Source organism: Furipterus horrens, unplaced genomic scaffold (assembly GCF_987537825.1).
Source record: "Furipterus horrens unplaced genomic scaffold, mFurHor1.1.pri manual_scaffold_2, whole genome shotgun sequence".
Classification (NCBI taxonomy): domain Eukaryota; kingdom Metazoa; phylum Chordata; class Mammalia; order Chiroptera; family Furipteridae; genus Furipterus; species Furipterus horrens.
This window is the reverse complement of record NW_028327172.1, coordinates 173,442,395-173,450,717: the sequence shown is the minus strand read 5'-3', so window position 1 is coordinate 173,450,717 and position 8,323 is coordinate 173,442,395. Positions and strand designations below refer to the sequence as shown.

The 8,323-nt window shown below is 44.2% G+C and overlaps 1 pseudogene; it reads right to left on the bottom strand.

Annotated features, from left to right (window-relative positions):
* Nucleotides 1-594: 594 nt before the first annotated feature.
* On the bottom strand, nt 595-1,849 carry LOC150020005 (keratin, type I cytoskeletal 18 pseudogene; annotated as a pseudogene).
* Nucleotides 1,850-8,323: the final 6,474 nt, after the last annotated feature.

Sequence of the window (8,323 nt, the reverse complement as noted above, 5' to 3'; positions counted from 1 at the left end):
CTGGGTTCCATAATTGAATGTGCATATTTTCATTTAATCTTGCTTTTGATATGGACCCTCCTTCATGCCTATATCTGAGACACAGCTGTTTTAATGTCTTAGCTGAGTAAATCTGTCTTCAGCCAAGAAGTTCCTCTTTTTGTGGGTTAAGGAAGAGTGTCCTGAGATCTAACTTTCTAATAAAGACTTTTAACTAATCTTTCTGTTTCAGCTACACTGAGGGACAAACACAGGATTAGTGGGGCATAAAGTTTATATAATTTAGGGCTTCCCCTTAAAGAAAAATAATACAAAATTAATTACTAGACTTTGGCAGAGCCCCATGTAAGGGAATAAAGCTTGATTGATGTCACTTCTCATGTTTACTTTCACATGTACTAAGTATGTCTTTAATTTAGCAGTGCTCTTGAGGGGTGAATTGGATGATTTCTGTGCAGCTAAGTCAGTTTCACTTGTTTATCTACTTTCTACCTTTAGTTATTTTGTTAACATTTCTTCATCTCCTATTATTATTATTATTTTCAAAGATCTCTGAACTTTTTATTGGCCTCCTGCCCCCACCCCGACCCCAAGGGATGCTCCACTTCTGTTGACTTAACACTTAAAAACTGTGTTGTTGTTTTCGACCTCACATACCACTTTGCCAAACACATTTCTGCAGGTGGTGGTCTTTCGGATGGATTGGTATGGTGTGGCTGTTCAGGGAGTCATCAAGATTGAAGTCCTCCCCTTCCTCCAGCAGGTGGCGGTAGGTGGTGATCCCAGCCTCCAGCTTGACCTGGCTATTCAGCAGGGCCTCTGCTCCTGGGCCTGGCACTGCCCCTCTGCACGGGTCTGGGCCAGCTCTGACTCCAGGTGCAGCAGGATCCTGTTGAGCTGCTCCATCTGCCTGGCATAGCACGTCTCCGCCTCCCTCAGGCTGAGCTCCAAACTGGCCTTCAGATTTCTCATCAAGTCCAGGTTTATTTCCAAGGATTGGACTACACGTCTCAGCTCCGTGAGTATTATCTCAGCAGTTCCTGTCTCAGCGGTCTGTGATGTGACCACTGTGGTGCTCTCATTCTGCTGGAACAAGTACTTGTCTAGCTCCTCTCAGTTCTTCTGAGCCAGCTCGTCATACTGGGCCCAGATGTCCACCATGACCTTGCTGAGGTCCTGAGATTTGGGAGCATCTAACTCCTTGATGAACCCAGAGCTGGCAGTCGGGTTTTGTGGACTGTTTACTTCCCTCTGGTTGTTCTTCTTCATGAAGTTCAGCTCCTCCTTGAGAGCCTTGATCTCTGTCTCCTGCTGCAGCTCAGTGATATTGGTGTCATCAGTGACCTTTCAGAGCCCATTGATGTCACTCTCCAGAGACTGGCGCATGGCCAGCTCCATCTCCTACTTGACTCTGAAGTCACCAGCAGCAATTTGGACATTGCCAATCTGCAGAATGATGCGGGCATTGTCCACACAACTTGCAAAGATCTGAGCCCTCAGCTCCTCAATGATCTTGAAATATTTACTCCAGCCTCTGACCTGGGTCCCTTCTTCTCCAAATGCTCTCTAGTCTTTGATTATCAGCTCCCAGACTTTTCACCATCTCCAGGTAGGAAGCCAGGTGGTCGTTCAGGCATTGCATAGTCTCCTCACTCTTGATGCCCCCCTATGCCTGCCAGACCCCTGGCCATCCCCATAACCCAGCCCCCAAACTTCCAGCCACCCCATATGGTGGTGGAGTGGGGCACAGAGATCTGGGAGCTCAAGTCCCCTACATGTACATAGATGTGCTGCATCCAGTAGCTGGGTGACTGCATGGAGCCAGGGTTCTGTAGTTTATGGAGAAGCTGGAGTGAGTGCTGAAGCTCATGATGTTCAGGGAGGAAGGTGAGAGGCAAAGACCCAGGTTCCAGCAGCAGTGGGTGCCAGGTCTGCGACTCGAGTTATATGCTACTATTATTTTCATTATCTTTTCTTTTGAGCTTTTAGGAGAGAGCCAAGAAAAATGAGAGTGTTTATTCAGTTTAAACAGAACTTCCATAAACATATTTTAGAGTTGGAAGAAACCTCAGATATCATTTGTTCAGAGGTTTTTTAGACTGGATTTTAGGAGGTTTAGAACCTTCTTCTCCTCAAGTTATATGCAGAATTATCTGTGGAGGTCTTGTGTTTGTTTTCCTGAGGAGAAGCTCTGTAGCTCTTATCAGATTCTCAAAAGTTAACATCCCTTGATAGTCACAGTTGAGGAAATTGTGATCAAGAGAGACCAAGGTCATACTTCTTCTTGATTCTATCTATGTGTCTGACAACAGAAAAGCTTTGATTCTTAGTAGAGCGGTCAACTAAGAGAAGAGTTTTTTAAGCTATGAGCTATCTAACCCTGGTTTTCCTCAGCACACTCTTGGGTATGTAAATATGGATGTGGGCAGAATCTTTTCTCTTCCCCACTTAAAGATCTTCTCCCTCATTTACTGATATTGGGTTGGCCAAAAAGTCCCTTACGTTTTTTCCATACGATGACTCTAGTAGTGCTTAGTTGTCTTTAATTTCATTCAAAACAATCTTGTTAGGTTGTATTGTGACAGCTGTCATATCAGTGTGCATTTTTTAAAAAGTTATCAAAATTGGTGAATTTTTGTGCAGCCATTTTAATATTGAAGCTAGAAGAAGATACTCAACATATTTGGCATATTATGCTTTATTATTTCAAGAAAGGTAAGAACACGACTGAAATGCAAAAAAAGATTTGTGCGGTGTATGGAAAAGGTGCTGTGACTGATCAAACATTTCAAGTGTTTTGTGAAGTTTCTTGGTACCATTGATATTTTGGCCAAATGATTCTTTGCTGTGGGGCTGTCTTATGCATTGAAAGATATTTAGCAGCACCCCTCGAGTCTACCCACTAGAAGCCAATAGTGGGAGATAGCTGACATACTCAAAATAGCCAAATCCATAAAGTTATTGGTGATAATGAAAAATGTGTCTTTTATTTTTTTTTAAAAAACTAAATGGACTTTTTGGCCAACTCAGTAGTGACTCTTCCATTGTGGGGAAGAGTCATTTTCCTTGTGAGAATGATGTCCGTAGTTATAAATAAAATAGGGGAATCTCAACTTGTGTTTATCACATGTTTGGCCATTCTGGGAGGTTTTTGTCTCAGACTCCCCTAAATGTGCAAGGCCTCCAGGAATCTATCCACACAGCAGCCTCAGCAGCCTGCTGAGCCATAACTCATCTTAAAGGAACAGAGGCAGTCTGGGGTTGATGTGGGCGAGTAATTTAGGGGAATCTTGAGGTAGTCTTTATTTAGCTCTTTTGAAAACATTGTTGACACTATTACAGATATCCTCCCTTCCTTCCCACCCTGCCACTTTGCCCACCTCCACCCAGCCCATGACCCACCCCCACCCCTTCACCCTACTCTTGTCACTGTCCATGGGTTAGCTATATATGTTCTTTGGTTAATCTCTTTTTTCCAGTCCCCCCCACACACCCCTTCTCTCTGACAGCTGTCAGTCTGTTCCATGTATCCGTGCCTCTGGTTCATTTTGTTTGTCAATTTATTTTGTTCATTGGATTCCACATATAAGTGAGGTCACATGGTATTTGTCTTTCTCAGACTGGCTTATTTCACTTAGCATAATACTCTCCAGGTTCATCCATGCTGTTGCAAAGGATAACAATTTAAGACTGAAGGCATTAAAAATTATTCCCAGTCTGGGGGGGAGGGCGATAGAAGAGGGTGTAAAGGAGATAAGTGGTGATGTACACTTGAGAACTATGTGATTTTATTAACCAATGTCACCCAATAAATTCAAAATTCAATAAAGAGATAAATAAAATAAAATAAAAAGTTATCCCCTAGTATGGAGGAAGGCGTTTGTTTTTTGACAGCTTCAGGGTGCTTCTGTGGCAAAGGAGAGAGTCTCCGAGGACTTGGCAGTCAAATTAGGGAGCCAGGAAAACAGGAAAATGGTGTCTGTTGTTTGGTAGCTGGGAGAAATGTAATCGTCATTGCTGGTGTGATGCCTCCTAGGGAGGGGAGGGGCTTTGGGGGTCTTACAATGGCTGGGCATTCATATTGCAAGCCTCTTTTTGGGTGGAGGGAGGGGAAGCATGGGACATATGCAGTGTGTATGGACACCTGTGGCTGTAGAAGGAGCATGTCCTTTTGTGCTTGGGGTTTCAGGTGTGCTGTCTCTGTAGTCAGTATGATCTCCAGCTATCATCGGATCCTCAAGTCCTTTGATGATGGGATTTGAATTTCACCAACAGGAAGTGCTGTGATTTACTTATGGATCATTTTCCCCAGAGCCAGGCTGCCAACAGGTCATATGTCGCTAACTGGAGACAGACTCCTCTGTGGGAGATGTCTTTATTGAAATCAATAAGGAGGTATGAAGTGTGAGGACTCTGGGGTTGTGTCCCCCAGACCCTAGAAATGCTGACGAGCAGTTCTTCTTCCTCTATCATATGCTTCCAGCAACATCTCTCTCTATGGGGATTAATATACTGATCAGCCCCCTGGAGAGGGGAGTGGCCTCCCCAGTGGAAGAAATCTGGCTAATTCTGACAACAGGCCTGGAAAGAATCTGTTGTTAGGGCTCGAAAGTGGTTGTTAGCTTGACAGTGGAGTGCAGCATGCATGCATCTTTCCTGGTCCTCACATGATCCTTTGCTGTGATGCTTGTGTGTTTATACCTGTGCAAGACTTGGGGAGGTAAAGACAGCCCACGTGTGTCCCATATGCCCTCTCCAGGAAGCTGGGCTAGGCCCTCTGGGATTGGTGTGCTCTTTCCCTTTGCTGCACTCTCAGAAGTCCACTGATGGGCCTGCTTGAGCCAGAGGGATTGCTCAGGAAAGACAGCGTGATATCTGATATGGGCCAAGGGCTGGGTAAGTACAGGTACCTGCACTTTCAACAAACCGGTTGTTTAAAATGCTACTCAACAATGTGCACATGGAAGCAGATGACTATCTTCCCTTTCCAAGTGGCCATACATATTGCTGGACAAGTCTCAACGTCTCATCTGAATTCTCTCAGGTGTTTCCACCCCACCCCCTGCCTTTCTCATTACATTATTTGTTCTTTCTTCATATATTCACATGAAGCTTTGTAAATTGAGGCTTGCTTGTGTGATGGGCTTCTAAGTGCTCAGGAATGAGTTGGAGGCTATTTTAGATTTGAGGCTGACTCTGTGGTCACTGTTGCTGCTCATTTCACCTGGATTTTTGTATGTAGCCATCCCCGCTGGAAGCATGCCATCAGGCTTCAGACTGAAATTTTAGCTATTACACAAAGTTCCATCGGAAACAGTCTCCAGGATCACGTTTCTCATTGTTTACAATGAAGACGTTGTCATCGTGACATATTTGTAAGTTGACATATTTGATAATTTGCAGTTTCCTTCTCCCTCCTGTCCTTCTTCTCTTTCCTTCTTTTCTTAACCAAAAATGCTCTTAGCAGATTCCGAATCTTAGCGAGGGATGCAAAAACATTGGGAAGAACAATCTAATTCAAACATGTTTTATTGGATTAGTTTTTTTCTTTTTTCCCCTCTGAAGCACAAATCTTTCATAAACACACTGTCTTTCACAGCAGCCAAATTACAGTGACTTGAACGTCTCAGCCTTTCCCACCCTCGGAGCCCAAAACATTCACTCCTCAGTTGCTCTGCACTCCACCTACATACGGCAGTTCTTGTGGAGTTCCCTTCCCCCACGTAGTTGTGGAAATTCCCCCACAAGATGCTTTTAATTTATCCATGCATCGTCTGGGCTAGAGTTCACTGATGGGCCTTCCAACTGCTGGGCTGCCACAGCTGCCAGAGCTGGAACTCTGCTGTTGCTACTGCAGTCTAGCTGCAGGTCCCAGCAGAAGGCTCTGTGCTGCTGCTGCATTGGGGCCGGAAGGCCAGAATGCTGCCACCACTGCCTTGGTGTAGCTCTTGTCCCCGGTACCTCAGTCAATGGCATTTCTACAAAATGAGAAAAAGAATGCTTCCTTTCTAGAACAGGCTTGGTTAGCCTGAAAGCACAATACGTTAGACACACAGTGCTTTCTTCTGGGTTGAAGCACATTGCCTCTGCTGCAGCCAGAACTTCCACCTCGAACTCTGATGTTGCAGCTGCTTTTGAGCCTGGTAATCTGGGACTTTGCTAACGCAAACACCTTGTCATTTGATATTCCACTGATATCTTGGCCAGTTTTGTTTTTGGAAATGGTGGGATGTTTTGTGCCCCAGAATTTCAAAGTCAAGGAATAGCTGTTAACTCCTAGTCACAGGACTCAAACATGCTGCTAGAATGCCTTGGTCCCTTGGATCCTGCTCTCAGCTGCTAAATTCACTGCCCTCCCATTCTTAGGTCCTTCTGCTGAATTACTGTACCAGATACATTTCTAGTTTTGATAAGTGTTCTGTTGTCTCTCATATATCTTATTTTATTTGAAGTTCCCCCAATTAATCAGACATAGTTTTATATGTGTATGAAATCTAACTGGGTTCAGGATTTATCTATTTCCCAGTAGGATCTTCAGTCTCAGGTCGTTGGCAGCCGTCCATCTCGAGAGACGATGGTGTAGCTTCTTAAGAGTCTATCTGCACCGCCGAGAATGGCTGTGCAGTCCGACTCGGGAGTGACACGGTATCTGTCTCCTCCCGTGTTGAATCGACATCTTGCGATGACGCTGGAGTGTCCTCTCCAGTGAAGCTGAAGCTACAGAGCCTGGGCAGGGTGATATGGAGGGTCTGCTGTTGCCCATGCAGCAGACGCCCCCCTCTCTTCGCAGCTGAAGGGTCCAAGGGAAAGATGGAGTCAATACAGCTTGGCTTCAGGTGCGCCGCAGGAGTTGCCGGTGTTGACTACAACGTCAAACCGCCTTAGGGACTCCGGCTCCGGATTTTCTGTCGGGGTTTACTCCCTTAGCCTTTCCCCTGAAGAGGTATGCCGCAAGGCAGCGGAGGTTTTTTGGAGTCAGAGTTTTCCTTCTCTGATGTGCCCTGACTGGAAGATCGAACCAGCGACACTTAGCTCGCAGGCCGACGCTCAATCCACTGAGCCAAACCAGCCAGGGACAAGTCTCAAGTAACCCAGTTTATTTTAAGAGATTCTGTGTCTGTAAAAGGGAAGAGGGTGGTGAGGCTCCTCACTCTCCCCAACTTGGATGTATCTGAATCTCAGTTCCAGCCCAGACAAGGTTTTGCATTTTCAGACGGTTGTAGTTCAGGTTCCAAACATTTTACTTACCTATTGCTCCACCCTCAGTACACCATCCTCGCACCTCCCTTTCACCTCCCAGGCCTTACCTGACCATTACTTTCACAGCTCCCTCTTCCCCAACATGCTGGCTCAGAACAGCCACCAAACTGCTACGTGTTCCTTGCATTTACTTTTCAATGTGTTGAGAATTCTGTATTCAAGGGAATTATGCAATATCTTAATATTTTCTAAGAGCATTACCAATATTGGAATATGAAGATTGTGTTGAAATATATTCTATAAAAGTAACTTCAATAATTCCACTACATTAAGTATAGTTAATATGGTCTTTTTGTATGTATGTTTTAACTTATTCAATGCCTCCATGAACCTAGTCAACTCTTTGTTCAACCCATCTCTTAATGAACATTTTTATTAGAAATTAAACATGGGCCCTGACTGGGTACCTCACTTGGTTGGAATGTTGTCCCGACACACCAAAACTGCAGGTTTGATTCCAGTCAGGGCACATACAAGAATCAATCAATGAATGCATAAATAAGTGGACCAACTGATGATGTTTCTTTCTTTCCTTTTCTCTCTCTCTGAAATCAATAGATATAAATTAAAAACATTTTTTTAAAGGAAGAAATAGAATATGTATATATGCAAATAAAGGTAGTAATAGATCATCAGGTTCAGGGAAAGCTTTATGTCTTGAGAGATTTCAGTGACTTCATTTTTATTCTCATAGAAACCTTTGCTGTATTACTGCTCCTTGAAGGCATTATTCAGCCAAATACATAACATTTGCTATTGAAAGAGACAAGGTTTGTCCTTTGCTGGGAAAAATGTTAAGGCTAAAAGTAGAATGGGAACCTCTTCAGGGTGGCTTTTTCTTTCCAATTCTCAGGTAATTAGTAAGGGTTACTCAGAGATTTACTGTTTCAAATGGTTCTACTAAGACAAAGCAGTGGCTGTGATGCTTATAGCCAGAGACACAGAAGGAGGTGGTGCCAAACTGGGGTGGCAAACCCAAGGTGATTTCACACTGATGGCTGCTCATTGGGGAAATATTTTAAACAGTGATGCACTAATCCTGAGGATGAACTGAGAGGGTGTGTTGATTAAGTCCCAAGTAGCC